This window comes from Ambystoma mexicanum, chromosome 2q, assembly GCF_040938575.1.
Source record: "Ambystoma mexicanum isolate Mex_15411 chromosome 2q, UKY_AmexF1_1, whole genome shotgun sequence".
NCBI lineage: Eukaryota > Metazoa > Chordata > Amphibia > Caudata > Ambystomatidae > Ambystoma > Ambystoma mexicanum.
Window position 1 is genome coordinate 444,686,903 of NC_090924.1, and position 16,337 is coordinate 444,703,239.

The following is a 16,337-nucleotide window of genomic DNA, read 5'->3' on the forward strand; positions in this document are numbered from 1 at the left end:
ATCATGTTTCTATCGAGAAGGCATACATCAAGAAAAGCTGCCTTGAGGCAGCCTCCTGCAAGGGGATCCTCCTAGAGCACTTCCTGGTGAAGCTGTGGTTGCAGAAGGCAAGTCTGCTCAAAAGTAACCATTTTGTTGCCAATCCCCGTCATGTAGTAAGCAGCAAGGTGAAGGAATATAGGTCATTACCAGACAACGTAGAGATTTTGTGCTCCTCTTGCACATGAAACTGCCATAGTATTGTCAGAAAAGCAACATGTTGGCACACCAGACGGAGGGCAGAAAGACTGAGGGCTAAAAAAGGTCACAGTGGAAGTGGAGTACATTTATGAAAGACTGGGCTATGCATACCAAAGTGCTGGAATCCTATGATTGGACAGTGTTTAGTGGTAACACAAAATGGGAGGAATGCCACATGTGCCTGCAACAGATCTCTGAAAAGGCTTAACTCGCGGGCACCTACCGCCATGACAGAGGAACAGAATACTTGACATGTACCAAAATGGGTGTAAAGTTGCATAGAAATGTGGTATTTGTATAAAAGGGAGGTGTACAACAAGAATAGCCTACTCAGGGGAAGAATACAAACTGATTCGATCATTTAGAAATTCACTTACCCCCTCCCACATCCACCCCCCCCCCCCCCCACCTTCTGCATGCCTGGAGCAGGCTTCCATGGCAGGAGTCAGGAGTGTTATCCATTGGGTTATTTCAAGCAGGTACAATTACCAAGAAAGAAGGGAATTAAGCCACTTAGATGTCGCAACCTATGTCCGATCCTATGAGCGTTTGCTTACAGCAACAGCCTATGGAGCCCAAACGTTTTGCCAACTAATGAATCATAGGAGCATGGTGCAGAACAATGAAAAACCAACTGGTGCAGGATCACTTAATGCAATTTAGAAGCATGAAATGTTCAGCAAAGGACGTAGGGTCCATGTGCAAGCAAGGTGCAACTTGCATAGCAAATTTTACATTTTGAAAAGTGATTAAAATGAATATAACATTTAAAAATGTTACTATTAGCAAATTATTGAAGACCGGCTTCAAAACATTTTGGCTAAAAGGTTTGGTTAATGATTTAAAGAAGAAAAAAAATAAGTTACTCACTGTAGCGACTACTGTACTACTAGTCCATTCCATAGTCCTTTTCTTCACTTTATGGGTGTGTATTCCATGGGGACAGGACCAGTAAACTTACACAGCAAAACATTTCTCCATATTGAAACTTGGTGTGGCGCCCATGCATGTAGAATCCATCCAGTAGAAACATTCACTAGTCCCCATATATTCCACATTAGAGTGGTTCCTCACTAGCAATATAACAGACGATGGGAGGGGGACATGTACTAAAATACAGTAATCACTATGGTGAGTAACTTTCTTGCTCCTATATACCTTCCCTCCATATTTTATGGAAGAGAACCAAATAATCAGTTTCAGTGTAAAGAACTACTTGAAGCGAGTAGGCTCTTAGGGTCAGCCTTACCGAATCTCACCTGCCATGCTAGAAGTACCCATATAGTAGTGCTTGCAGAACCCAGAAAGAAAAGACCACAGTGCAATTTTCGCAACAACATCCCACAAAACCTGCAGGTGGCTCCAACTGCGTGTGCTTTAAGGTCCCATGGGACTGACACTTGTTGCAATGACTGAGTTAGCCCCATTACCAAACATGCTATGGACACGTGAGCCTTACTGTGAGCCCCCAAAAGGTAAGATTATCAACCTTCCTAACATTTTGTTCTGTCCAGATACAATTTCAATGCCTTCTAAACATCATGAGCGTGAACAGACTGGTTTTGGCGCAGACAGTTCTGAAAGAGCCGGCAGAGATGGCTCATGGTCGAGACTGAATTAGGAATCTTGTGCAAGAACGTAGGGTATGTTTGCATCACCACTTCTTCAATGTGAAGTGACGAAACAGAGCTTCTCCAATGGGTCTAGCTGGTGTGGTTGCTACCAGGAACGCAGGTTTTCTGTGTGACAAATTACTCCGTCAAAGCCACGGTTTTGAAGGGCTTATCCATGGTAACAGGCAGGACCCAAATCAAGTCCCCCACAATGGACGTGATGTCTTAACTAGTAGAAACAACTGTGAAACACCGTCTGATTGCCCGATGACTGGATTGAACATTGACAATGAATTTATGCAGGTGGCTCGCCACAAGGCATGTCCTACAGGAGTCTACCAACATAGATAGCATCTTATCAAGAGATCATTTTGACAGGTTAAGAATGATCAATAGACCAATGTTAAAATCTCAGCCAATTGCTCCTATACTGGAACTGCGTGGACTGCTTTCTGGCCCACTGAATGCTCTTAAGATTGTCCTGCGAAAGTCTTAGGTGGCCTATTTTCAATGATTCAATGATTCAGACGGATCTGTGTGATTTTCCTGCGGCTGATTTTCCAGCGACATAAATAACTGCATGCAAAAGGTCTGCATGGGATATGTAAGCAATACAAAAATTTACATTTCCCATACGGACATCCATAAAAAATAAATCCATACAAACACCCCCCCACCCACATCCACAACACGACCCCATCACTTTCTTTCCGATCCGACGTGCTGTGTCCCTGCGATGCTGGTTCCCTTTCGCCTCTGATCGTGAAACCCGCTTGGCAGGGTGTTTTTTTTTTAAACTTTTGGTCGGTGAGCTGCAGGGGTGTCCCCTGCAACCCCCGCTCACTATACTTAAGTATGGTGAGCGGGGTATTGCAGGGTACAACCCTGCAGCTTTTTTTTCAGGCAGCTGCGGCGGTGTCCCCGCAACACCCCGCTCACCATACTATACAGTATAGTGAGCGGGGTACACCCCAGCAGTCTTTGGTCTTTTTTTAACCTACCCAAAATGCAGACCACAAAAGGTTCGACCTTTTGGTGTTCGAACCTTTGGTGGTATGCATTTTAGGTTTTTTTGTAAAGTCGGTAAATTATATTCGGTAATTTCATCCTATTCCGTTCAAACTGAGGTTGGGTGACTCGGGGGTGATGGAAGCTTAAAAAAAAAAAAAAAAAAAAAAACTATTAGCCCTTCCACGGCAAGCTCCATCAAGCCTGAAAACCAGGTCATGGCTGACAGTAAGAAGTCACTAAGAGCATTATAGAATGGTGTGTAGATTGCATATTTCCTCCAATCGCCCTCATTCTGAAGATGACCTGGTGGCAGTGTCCACTTGGCTCAATGAATCGAACCTCATCCAGAAACATTGTCCCCATGCCCACAAAGCAAAGAATCTGTATTTCGTATTGAATCTGCATTTCTAGTTGGACACTCCAAAAAACGTAGGTTGCGAGTTCTGAGGTGTGCAACTCCCATTCATAAGTGAATTGGAAAAGTAGAATAGGTCATTTGAGACAAGACGCATGGCACAGCGGCAACCAGTAGCCATCACTAGACACGTGTCAAGTTCAGAGCAGCATGATCGAAGCATTACGCAGGCCTGTGCCACCACACTCAACATGTGGCCCAAAGACATATGCATTGTCCCAGGGCCCACTCCCAAATCAGCACTGCTAATAGTGTGGTGGGGCCTGGGGCCCCCTCACCCCTCCAGCTTGATCTAATACATGCACACACTGTTGCCATTGAATGTGTAGAGTGCTTCTACATGAATGGTCCCGAGCTCCAGAACATTGCTGCGTTCATGTTTATCATGGTTGAACCACTGACTGAACTGGCAGATCCAGGGTTGGGCTGCACCCAGTGCGTGAGGCATATCACACCAACTGTTTTGTGAGGTCTGTTAGCAAAAAGTGTTCCTGCCATCAGATTTTCCTCCTTGAACCATGTGCGATACTGCAGGAATAACTAGGGCTGACAGCCGCAGCGGTTTGATTCCAGTGTTTCACTAGGTATGACAAATCCTCATTTTGCTCGGTTCAATGCCGTTTTACCAGCCAAAGAACCGAAACTGGTACTATCGACCCATAACTGCCAATTGGTCCATTTCGGGCCTAGACACTGGTTATGCCACGTATGCACCTTTTGCATCCAAGAAACATCCTTTCTGAGAACGATGTGGTTTACTTGCTTTTCACCCCCGATGCATTAATTAAAGTGCTCCATTGCTTAATCTTTGCTCTCAGGGTGGGTTTTGTGTAGTGTTTTTCTTTTTATTTTGCAGGTGTGTTTTATTAAAAAGGTACACATTTTTATGGAACCTTGATTGGACATTGTTTTGGACTGTTGGCGTTGCTATTTGGTCACATTCACACTGCTCTTAAGAGCATAGCCTTCCCTCTGCCCAGGTTTCCACACAAGGCAAAGTTTTATCTCTTAACTGTGCCGGTTTTACCTTTTCATGTTGGCTTTTGATATGTAAAAGTGCAAGGGCTGAGGCAAAGGGCTGAGGGGGCATGGGCAGTTTAGCCTCTACACATCCTTGTAGGGAACAAGCCAATTAGTCACACTGGTCGTGTGGTCCCTCACAGCACAGACACCGCTGTGCCACACTCCGCAATGGCATAGTAAAGTTTGCCAAAGAGGCCACACTTGCAAATTACCTTGAGATGGCGCCAATGAGACCAGCATCTGTCAGACCAGGAGAGGAGAGAAACCCAACTTCATCCTGTACAGAACTTTCTTTGTGGGGAACTTTTTCCACGTAAAACACATGTACTGGGAAGAGACCCCAGAAACAATCATGTTCACAGGTCTAATTGAACACACGTGAAGATCCTGGGTAAGTTTATTTTTATTTTTTTTATTTATTTAGCGCACTAGCCGCTCAGAGGCACCGAGGCGCTATTGCATGAAGGTGACTTAATTACATGGGCATTCATTTGCTCTTGAGCATTTCATAGCATATACAGTGAAAACTTAGAGACGATACATGGGGATGGTTAAGGATACAGTGTCATACAAAGCAGGTGAGAGCTACGAGCGACCATTTCATACAAACAGTAGGGTTTTGAATGCTTTGCGGAATGCTAGGTGTGACTCAATTCTAGGGGGAGGTAAGTTCCAATGTGTAGCTGCCATTGTAGGGAAATGAGCCAAGATATAGATAAGAGCCTTAAGAAAGGACACGTCTCCATCACCTACGTTGTCCTCTCAATCATGCAGAGGTGGGTACAACGAGGCCAGCTACAGCACCTGAAACAAGAGAAAACGAGGCTTTCCCTCCACCAGAGACTCCATCTTAGATGTTGGTCACTGACCTATATTGCAGATGCAAGCCTGGATGCCAACAAGAATATTGCATACAGAACCCAATGCTGAGAGAATAGGCTGAGGTATACCAAGCATCCGGATATGTTAATATTTCCAAACTGGAGAAAGCAAACCCCATTGTAGAAACCCAGTACAAGTGGGCCCTGTACTGCTAGATTTAATATGCCAAACTGCAATGTCAGCCGATATTGTCAACCCATTACCCACTGTGGACCAAAAATTTAAAGATGCCCGTAAAAATGTTTCTCTGGGTCCAAGCCGGGGACTCCAATGAAAAGCATATTGCCTACAACACGAACTCACTGCGCAAGGACTGGACTCCTGCTTCAGGCTCAACATACTGGCTGAACAAGGCAGAGTGAGCTAATCGAAAGCATGTCCAATGATATAATATGCTTTCAGGCCTCATTAAGGCCGGGGGTGCAAGCAGTGGGTGGTAGGCCTGCACTAGACTTTAGATGGGTAAAGTATCCAACGACTACTGTGGAGGAGGAATACATCCTTCAAATAGTTAGGACTGCAACAAGGAAGAGTAATGAAGGACTGAAATCAAAACATTTCCTCTTTATTGCTGCATGCATTTACGTGAGCAGCAGAATTTTAGGAGTAAATGTACACAACGTATAGTTTAGAATGCAAGGCCGTCTAGAGTAGGCGATGACATGAAAAATGCACCCACCCACATAGGTGAGTAGATTTGATGGAGTTAGAGTACTATTTACAAGGTGCTCTACTTTGCTGGCGAGTACAATGAAAAGTCAGGGATGTTTGAAAATTATCTGACATTAATCTGCAGTAATTAGTTTGTGCGTGACTGGCTTCTGGGAGGCAGGAGTGTGCCAAACTAGTGTGCTTATTGCGATCAGAACCATTTTACAGAAAGCATGTCTAAAAGGGCGGTCATCCGTTGCCATAGGTCGGTTAATTTCTTCAAGTTGAGGAAGCAAACGAAGTTGTTCGACCTGCAGGGCTAGTGGAACATTAACGCATTTAAGGCCTGGAAACTCATTAATTCACCCTACTATATGATACCAACACCCAGCTGCAGACAATGTGGCAGGGTGTGCCAACACCATACTTAAATGCTTGGAGACAGGCCTTTTGTACAGGCTTCTTCGCCTAGAAACACGCAATAGCTTAAAAGTGCTCCAATGAAAAAACTAAAACTTGGCAGAATGCCAATTACTAGAATATCGCAAAGGATTTAAAAGTCCCGACAGCTGAACTTTGAAGCGCACTGGCTATTTTGCGATCCGATTGAATAATCTAATCTGAACAAAGTCCTTTTGAAAAACCGCATGCAACATACGGAAACTCTACTTGGTGAAGTAACTTTGCATCTAACTCCTATGCCAATTCAGATGGGTCATGGCAGCCAAAAAAGAAACTGATGTTGCCACTAACTGACACGCAGTACCTTAAATAACAGATTTTATTTGGCTGAAGTTCAGCAAGGATTGGCAATATGAAGTCACAGAAGCACAACGGATCAGTTCTCATTAAAATTCGAATTTTTCATTTTGAAATGCAAACACCTTACACAAGAGCATCTCTAAACTAAGCAACCAATCTTGCCCACACAATTTAGTTCACTGCAAGGCTGTCAAAAGATCAGAAGAGCAGCCATTTCTACTTTAATGATTATGGCAGGGATCTGTAAACTGACCTTCCGGATGTGTTGGACTACTTATCCAATGATGTGCCTCCATTGATCATCCTGGCTGGGGCGGATGGGAGTTGAAGTTCAAAACATCTGCAGACCAAAGCTTGCAGACCCCTGGATTAGACATCCGCAGCCCTACCTGAAACAAGGACCTCTTTATAAAAGCTGGTCCACTGTAAGTAGAAGTTACATTAAGTGCAGATGCCCTAGATAAGAAGCCTACGGGGACAACCGCAAAACATTTCTGCAATGATATAGTTATCAAGTTCCAAAATTAAAATTGACGCGCATTTATTTATATTGACACCTCTCGATTTAACTGCGTACTCATTCGACATGCACAAGATATTGAAAAGGCATCCTACTCTGCTACTGGCGATCTTCTGCATTACTTCCATTGCATGCCACCTCGGCTTACAATGACATCCCATATACTCAAATACCAGTTTGCTTGGTTTAAATAATGGCTGGGCTATGTAGGTGTGGGGGGAAAAAAATATTTAAAAAACCTAACACCAATATAGTCTCGATGATTGCTACACCGCGATGGTCCCCCCTCTACCCCCCCAACTTTTTCTGCGTTCACCACAATGATTAGCAGGTAGGAACAAGTACATTGGAAGGTCAATACCACATTTAAAGATCCGAATGCAGTTTGTTGCAAATGATGTACATTTTGCATACCGGGGAGGCCTGAAAGAAGCAGCCATATCCAACAACCAATTTGGGATGGCTTGCCCAACTACTTTCCTGGATAAACATGGAAAGAATAATGAAACAGTCTAATGTTCAGGTCTTAAACTTGCAAACTAAACTGGCTCAGGGTTCTTAATTTAAAGGCAAGTAGCGCCCTGAGCCAGGAGTACCACATTAACTGATTAGAAAGGGGGTAGTTTTGATTAAGGCCTAACTGGATTTGATACCGAACGGCCAAGTGGTTGAGGTCTTTGAGGTTTTTTTAATTGCATCTCCTTTTACACCATTTTCTATGCACAGCTCATTTTACAGCTGGAGGTAATGCACGATGCAGATAAAAACCACAGGATTCGACCCTGAATGAGGCATGGGCTCATTTACATCAGAGATGTAGATTATGCACCCCCTTCCCATTTGCACGTGTGCATTTGCCGATTAGCCGACCCCATAACATTGCCATCAATAACTGTTTGGGAGCCACACAAATATGAACCAGGTAAAAGCCTTCCGTAAAACCATGGGCTTTATGATATGTCGACATTGACATCTTCGATTGGTCCAGTCACATTGGTTGGAAAGGAATGAGAACGCTATCTGGAAATGCAAAAAATAATTTTGTTCACTCTAAAGTCAATTTCAGTTCCGTTCCGTTCCATAGTCTTGTGATCCGATAGTCGTTAGAGTAAAGAAATCCCTGTAATAAAAGTTTAAAAAATATTTCTGCCACGACTGCATATTGCACTGCAGGAACTCCATATCAAGCGGCTTTTCAACTAGTAAAGAAAAAGCACCAATTTATAAAAAGGTGCGTGAAATTTGCATTAATGAATTCGCAACAAAAAGATGACCATTTACTTAGAGTGACCAGACGTAAAAAGGAAATAACCGGAAAAGGCCAACTAACAAAAGTAGGGCTAACTCTTGAAAGTGGCCATCAAGGCACTACTCTTCTGGAGAACAGTTACATGTAAGTAACTTCTTCAGCATCGGGTCTGGCATGGATTCACATGCTCATGAAAAAAGAATCCAAAGCAGTACACATGCACAACCACGAGAGGTGGCAAGGCTCAACATTAAACATTTCAACATTAAAGCATCTCTTACCTCCTCACCAGGCTCACCTTCAAGCGAACAGGTTGCGCAGCACTGCTTGGCCGACTCAGGACTCCTGCCTGGAATCCCTGTCGACACAGTAGAACTTCATGAAGGTGTGTGTCGACCTCCACATAGCAGCCCTGCAGATGTTCAGCAGAGGCACACCAGACAGGAACACCATAGTTGCAGTGATCGCTCTGGTCAAATAGGCTCTCGGACAGCCAGGCAACGGACGGTTTGCCAACCTGTGACATTGAGTGATGCAGCCGGAGAACCACCTGGAAATGGAAGCCTTGGAAAGGGCCTTCCCACGGTTCACAGGGCCAAAGTTCACAAAAAGTTGCAACGTCTTCTGGAAACTGTGTGGTCCACAACTTCAGCGCTCTAGCCACATCTTGCAAGTGCAAAGTCCTTTCGGCTGGTGACAAAGGCATCGGAAAAACACAGGCAACACTAAGGGCTCGTTTAGATGAAAGTCTGACAGCACCTTGGGCATGTAGGAGGGGTGCGTCCGCAGCACCATCCTTGTGTCGTGAAAAGTCAAGTAAGGTGGCTTACAGGACAGGGCCTGAATCTCTCCCACTCGTGCAGAGGTGATGGCAACAAGGAACGCTGTTTTCCACAACAAAAACTCGCTGAATGCATAGGATGGAATGGAGGACCCATGAGTCTAGTCAGCACCAAACACAGTTCCCACGCTGGTGCTGGTGCCGGAGCCTTCACCGGCGGGAATGAACAGAATAGTCCTTTGATGAACTCCTTAACCAGACGGTGCGACCACAACAATGACCGTCCCAGAGCTCCAGTGGCAGGAGCTAGCCGCCAGATGAATCTTGGAGGCATGGGCCAGCCCTGCCTTGGCCAGCGACGGCAAATACGGCATTTCTGTAGAGGGGCTTTCTTCTGTGCATGGCACCAAACGACGAACCTCTTCCACTTATGTCGATAGCATTTCAGTGTAGATGAAGCCGTGGCCTTGGCAAGCACCCCTTTGCAGTCTGCCGGAGATCTTATCCACCGAACCCTAGTGCCGCAGGAGCCAGGCCTGCAAGTTCTGCATCATCGTCCAGGTTCGCTGAATCACACCTCCTTCGCTGGCGAGAAGATCTGCGACTGCTGGAAGCTTGACGGAGGGGACATGGGCATGTCCAGAAGGTTCGGGTCCCATATGTCTCAGCCACGCCTGTGCGACTAGAATCATCCTGCACCGGGACCGTCTGAGTTGATTGACTAGTCGAAGAAGCAATGGAGGGAACGCATACAAGAACAGGTCATTCCAGGGAAAAGAAGCGTCCCCCATGCTCCCCGGCTGGCGAAACCAGCTAGCGAACATCCGGCACTTTGTGTTCGTCGCCTTAGCAAACAGATCGATCTGGAGATTGCCCCGAAGTTCCCAGTTGTGGCAAAAGCACAGCTCCCTGCTGAGTAAGTCGGGAACAGTGTTCTTCACTCCTGCCAGGTGAAATGGGATGAGGAACACCCCCTGGGCGATGGCCCTGTGCCATAGGTCCTCCGCCTCTTTGGAGAGCGCCGGGGGATCTGGTGCCCCCCTGCTTCCCGATGTAGAACATTGTGGTGGTGTTGTCCTCAAAGACCCGCACCACCTTGCCCTTGAGGGAAGGAAGGACTTGAGAGCCCAAAACACTGCCCGCAGCTCCAACACGATGTGCAACGTTTTCTCCTCCGGTAGCCACAGGCCTCTTGGGTGGAGACTTCCAGTGTGCGCTCCCCACCCTTCCAGGGAGGTGTCTGTTGTGACCGTCTCCTGGTGAGGTGGGGTCTGGAAATCCACACCTGCTGACAGATGTGCATGCACCCCCCCCCCCCCCAACCACCTTATCGCTCGACGGAAGCTCTCGTAGAGTGTGATCTTGTCCTCAAAGGTTCCCAAAACTTGAATCCAATGGGCGTCGAGGAACTCCTGCCGCGGCCGCTTCCGCAATCTGCACAGCTTAATTAGGTAGATGCATGCTACCATGCCGAGTAGGGATTTGATGGACTCACCCTTTCAAGCTTCAGGGTCAACAGCCTTTGACAGTCTTTATCCTCTCCTCCGGAGACACCAGACATGACACTGTTTCGTCGGGATCCCAGAAACAATGCGTCCTGCGATGGCACCAAGCAGGACTTCACCGAGAACCCCAGATCCATCAGGACTTGGATGGTCCTCGTGTGCTCGACGGCGATGTCCCTTCAACTCGCCCAGATGAGCCAGTCATCCAGGTAAGGGTAGACATGGATCCCTTATAGATGCAGCTACGCCAGCACCTTTACCATAACTGGTTTATTCATGTAGCTCACATACTGGCTGTTCCATTGATGCACAGGACACGCTGTGTTAAACCCTGGAGGTTCTGAATGAGTCAACGAAAATACAGGAAAAACCGTGCATGCACCAATCAGGTAGTCCTCTCCCTCACACACCACGACTTTCAGTGAGTAATTACCCGCATTTCTCAGCAGGGCCGCTATATTTTTACTGGTACTGTACCAATCCCTCACATCAAGGTTGCTATACTTTAGATTTCCGCCTACCAGAGCCCATTATTAGGGCTGCTTCTCTGTATTAAAATAGTGCAGCCCTGTCACAGGTTAGAGTAGAGGCACCAAAGCTTGAATGGCCAGCATCTTTACGCTTCTGGGCGGGTGTCCTGAAAATTCATGCGCTGTATAAAACCGAATTTTTCATAGGACTTCCCATCACGGACAATGCACCAAGCCTACTACCCTTTTAAACATATCTTGGAAGGGGGAGCAGGACTATGTGGAAAGGGTAGCAGCTGCACGTCCCGCTAGTTTGTACATAAGCTCCTAATCTTACCTCAAAAAAGGAAACAAAACCAACATCACTAGAAACAGTGTCCCCTAGATTGGGGACTTTCAAACAGGCGGGCGGTTACTTTTTTTTTATGCACGTTCTACGTGTGTGTTTTTTTTTTTTTTTTTTTTTTTTTAAATTGGGCTCATTTGATACGAGGGCCATTTACAAATAGGCTTTAATGTCAGCCGCGTCTAAACTACCCTTGCGCCAAATAGAGGTCAAAATGGGTTCTGCAGCTACAAGGGCACGTTGAAACAGCTGCCATCAAAACATGGCATACCGCCTTGTATCTGCTTAGATTCACATGCTTTGCACAGGCATGACATCTAGTGGTAGGCGCAGAGTATTGGACATGAAGTTTTCGAAGTTCGAAAAGGGACGTCGACTGGTCGTTTGTAATCTTATCCCAGTGCGACTTTGACTGTACCCCCATGATCCCTCACGCGTAGAGATCCCTCAGATTATTCATTTCTGACAAGAGGTAGTATAAAGTAAGCGTGGAGACCAAGTTATGAGGTGTGAGATATATATATATATATATATATATATGAGAATGCATTACTTACCGTAAAAGCATTTCTGATGATTGTATCTGCTTAGATTCACATGCTGTGCATAGGTCCGACATCCAGTGGTCACTGCGGAGTATTGCATTTTGTTTTTCGTAGTCGAAAAGGGGACGTCGACAAGGCGTGTCTGAAACACTATCCCTATAGTGACGTGCGTTATACCCACAATCCCTCACGCGTCGAGGTCCCTCTGTTTGTATTTTTTCTGCCCTGAGGGAGCCTTCTAGACGTGAGTGAGTACAGAAAAGAGAGATATATAAAGGAAGTCTATGTTCCTTCCATCCGAGCGGGGAGGAAGGGCCGGCGCATGTGAATCTAAGCAGATACAATCATCAGAAATGCTTTTACGGTAAGCAATGCATTCTCTTCTGATGTTTGTTAATCTGCTTAGAATCACATGCTGTGCATAGACTAGCGAGCAGTACCCGGAGTTGGCGGTGGGTTATGAGAAGGAACAGTAGAGAAAAGGTGTCGTAATACTGCCTGTCCCACCTGGGAGTCAGATCTAGAGTGTGTATCTAGACAGTAGTGTTTTGTAAAGGTGTGCACAGAACTCCAGGTAGCCGCTTTGCAGATGGACTCAAGGGGAACATTTGCAATGAATGCTATGGATGCCCCCGTGCCTCGAGTAGAGTGTGCTCTTGGCCTAAAGGGCAGTTCTCTCTTAGCAAGAGTATAGCAGAGAGTGATGCATTGAACAATCCATCTAGAAATAGTGGATTTTGAAACTGCATCTCCTTCTCTTCCTGCTGCCACCGAGACGAAGAACTGATTAGTCTTCCTCAGTGGTCTGGTTCTTTCCATGTAGAACATGACCGCTCTGCGTACATCTAGTGTGTGCAGAGTCCTTTCTCCCAAATTGGAAGGATTTTGAAAGAACGTTGGTAGTTCTATAGATTGGTTTACGTGGAATTTAGAAATAAATTTCGGAGCAAACCTAGGGTGAGTGCGTAGAACCACTTTATCTTTGTGAACTGTAACGAAGGGGTCTAGAATAGAAAGAGCCTGAAGTTCACTTACTCTCCTGATGGAGGTGATAGCTATTAAAAAAGCAGTCTTAAGCGTGAGGTGTTTAAGAGATGCTTTGTGCATGGGTTCGAATGGAGAGCCCATGAGTCTGGTAAGTACCACATTAAGGTCCCATCCGGGAGCTGGGTCAGCTATCGGGGGGTGTATTCTCTTGACTCCCTCCATGAAGGCCTTTATAACAGGGATCCTCCACCACGACACTTTGAGTTGGGAAGTGGTGTATGCAGAAAGTGCAGCTAGGTGGACTTTAATGGAGTTAAACACTAGACCTGAATCCAATAGGTGGGTCAGGTATAGGACCACATGTGTGGGAGAGCAGTCAATAGGGTTGATGCTTTTGCTCCTGCACCAGATGACAAATCTTTTCCACTTGCTAGAATAGCAGTGGCGAGTGTTCGGTTTCCGGGCTTCCCTGAGGATGTCCATGCATCTTTGCGGGAGTTGTAGATGTCCGAACTCTATGATCTCAGGAGCCAAGCTGCTAAGTTCATGTTCTGGGGGCATGGATGCAGAGTCCTGCCTTTGTCCTGAGACAGCATGTTGTACGGGCAGGGGAGTTTTACTGGGGGGGATAGAGACATCTCCATCAAGTGAGCGAACCATGGTTGTCGTGCCCACATTGGGGCCACTAGTATCATGGTCACTTGTTCCTGGTGCATCTTGTGCACCACTTTGTTGAGAAGGGGAGTCGGGGGAAAAGCGTAAACAAATTTCCCTGACCATTGCATCGACAGACCGTTCCCCTTGGATTGGTTCTGGGGGTACCTGGAGGCGTAACTTAGGCATTGTGAGTTTTCCAGGGTTGCGAACAGGTCTATTTCTGGGAATCCCCATTGTGTGAAGACGTCGAAGACGATGTCTTCGTGCAGGCGCCATTCGTACTCTTTGGGCAGGGGGAAATCTCTGCTGAGACTGTCTGCTAGCAGATTGAGTTCCCCGGGTACATGTAGTGATAGTAGGAACATGTCCTGTTTGAGAGCCCACTTCCATATATTCTGGGCCAGCTTGGACAGGCCTGGAGAGTGGGTGCCCCCTTGCTTGTTGATGTAGTACATGGCTGTGGTGCTGTCTGTAAGGACCATTACTGTTTTGCCTTGTAGGTGTTCCTGGAAGGCTCTTAGCGCCTTGAACACAGCTAGTAGCACCAGTAGATTTATGTGTTTGGATGCTACGTTCGGAGTCCACACTCCGTGAGCAGTCTGATGGGATAGGTGCGCCCCCCATCCTGTGAGGGATGCGTCTGTGGTTAGAGTGGCTTCCGCCGCGGGTGTGGCAAAGGGTTTCCCTTTTTCCATGTTTTCCTTTGTCCACCACTGTAGCGAGAGAACTAAGGCCTGCGAGACCACAACTAGATCCTCCCATAGTCCGCTGGCCTGACACCACTGGCTGTTGAGCCACTCTTGCATTGGGCGCATGCGCAGGCGCGCGTGAGGTACCAAATAAATACACGACGCCATCATTCCTAGCAAGCGCATTGCTTTGCGTACCGTCACCTCTCGACCGGTTACATATTGAGGGATCTGAAACAGCATGTTTTGGACCCTCTCTCTGGAGGGGAAGACGAGGCCGTCCTTTGTTTGAATTATAGCCCCTAGGAATTGCTTGATTTGACTGGGGTCTAAACTGGACTTCTTTTCGTTGATGGAGAAGCCCAACTGAAACAAAAGGTCTACTGTCTTTTGGGTATTGGAGAAGCATGTTTCGTAGGAATCCCCTGTTATGAGCCAGTCGTCGAGGTAAGGGTAAACTGGGATGGACAACCTGCGCAGGTGGGCCGCTGCCACTGCCAGCACCTTCGTGAATACCCTTGGTGCTGATGCTATGCCGAAGGGTAGCACTTTGAACTGGTAGTGTTTGCCCTCTATCATGAACCTGAGGTATTTTCTGTGCGCTGGCAACATTGAAATATGAAAGTATGCATCTTTCATGTCCAATGTTGTCATGTAATCTCCCTGAGAAAGCAGTGGGATTACTTCCTGTAAGGTTACCATACGAAACTTTTGGGGTTTGAAAAACTTGTTCGCTGGGCGCAGATCTAATACAGGGCGCATGGTTAGATCCTTTTTGGGTACAAGGAAGTACACTGAATAAATACCTTCCGTTACCTGAGATAGAGGCACGACCTCTATGGCTCCTTTTTCCAGTAGTTGTTGTACTTCTTGGAGAAGGATGGCAAGATGTTCCGGTGTCATGCGACGTCCCCTCGGGGGTCTGTAGGATGGGGAACTGTTGAATTCGATACAGTATCCGTGGGCTACGGTGGACAGTACCCAGCGGTCTGACGTTATCTCCTCCCCTGCAGGAAGAAAGGATGTTATCCGGCCCCCGACCGGTGTTGCATGGGAGGGGACGCGAATCTTCGCGTCACTTGGAGTTGTTGGGGGCTTGGGAGCCTCTGGGGGTGGATCCCCGACCCCTCCCTTTGCCCCGGCGTTGGCCTCTTTGGCTGTACTGCCCACTATTGGTTTGGTAATTGGTGGCAGGGTATTGCTGATGTTGATTTTGTTGTTGGTGTTGGCCACGAAAAAAGCGTTTGTTGCCATAGCCGCGCCTGGTAGTGGGCTTAGAGATCTGGTCGAGAGTCTTGATAGTGTCGAACTCTTTTTTAGCCATCTCTAAGGCTTCATCTACCGCTTTTCCGAAGAGGTTAGCGTCCTCGACAGGTTTATTTATCAAAGACGCCTGTGTCTCTGGTTTAAAGCCTGAGTTGCGCAGCCATACATGGCGCTTTAGGAGTATTCCTTGTACCAAGGAACGTCCTGCTGTTTCTGCCGCGTCCAGAGAGTTTTTAACAATGCTCTGGTTCACTTGGGTTCCTTCGCCAATAGTTGACAGTAGGCGCGTACGTAAAGGCTCCGGTGCTTCCTCGGCGTCTTTTCGCAGTTTGGCCCACTGCGCGTCTGCGTAGCTTGCAAGCAAGGAATTGTTGTTGGCAATTCTTGCTGAGAAGGCAGCCGAGGAAGTAACTCTTTTTGCAAGGGCATATAGCCTCTTGCCCTCCTTGTCAGGGGGTGCCTCACTGGTGGAAAGTGGTACCCCTGCCCTCTTTCTAGTATTAGAAACCACTAGGGAATCCGGAATGGAATGTCCCCTAATGTAGAGGGGGTCTGAGGGTGAAGGAGTGAAAAGTTTTTCAATCCGTGGATTGACCCCTCTGATCATAGCGGGAGTGGACAGCGAAGGTATGATCCTTCTCTTCACTGAAGCGAGGAGTGGAATGGTCTGGCTGACCGGGGGTTTTTCTTTAATCACTCTTTCTACAAAGTCCAATTCTGGAGAG

The 16,337-nt window shown here is 46.8% G+C and overlaps 1 protein-coding gene across 1 annotated transcript in view; it reads right to left on the bottom strand.

Annotated features, from left to right (window-relative positions):
- Nucleotides 1–16,337, bottom strand: part of SUV39H1 (SUV39H1 histone lysine methyltransferase) — a 154,344-nt gene that overhangs the window by 4,503 nt on the left and 133,504 nt on the right. The gene's annotated exons all lie outside the window — the stretch shown is intronic.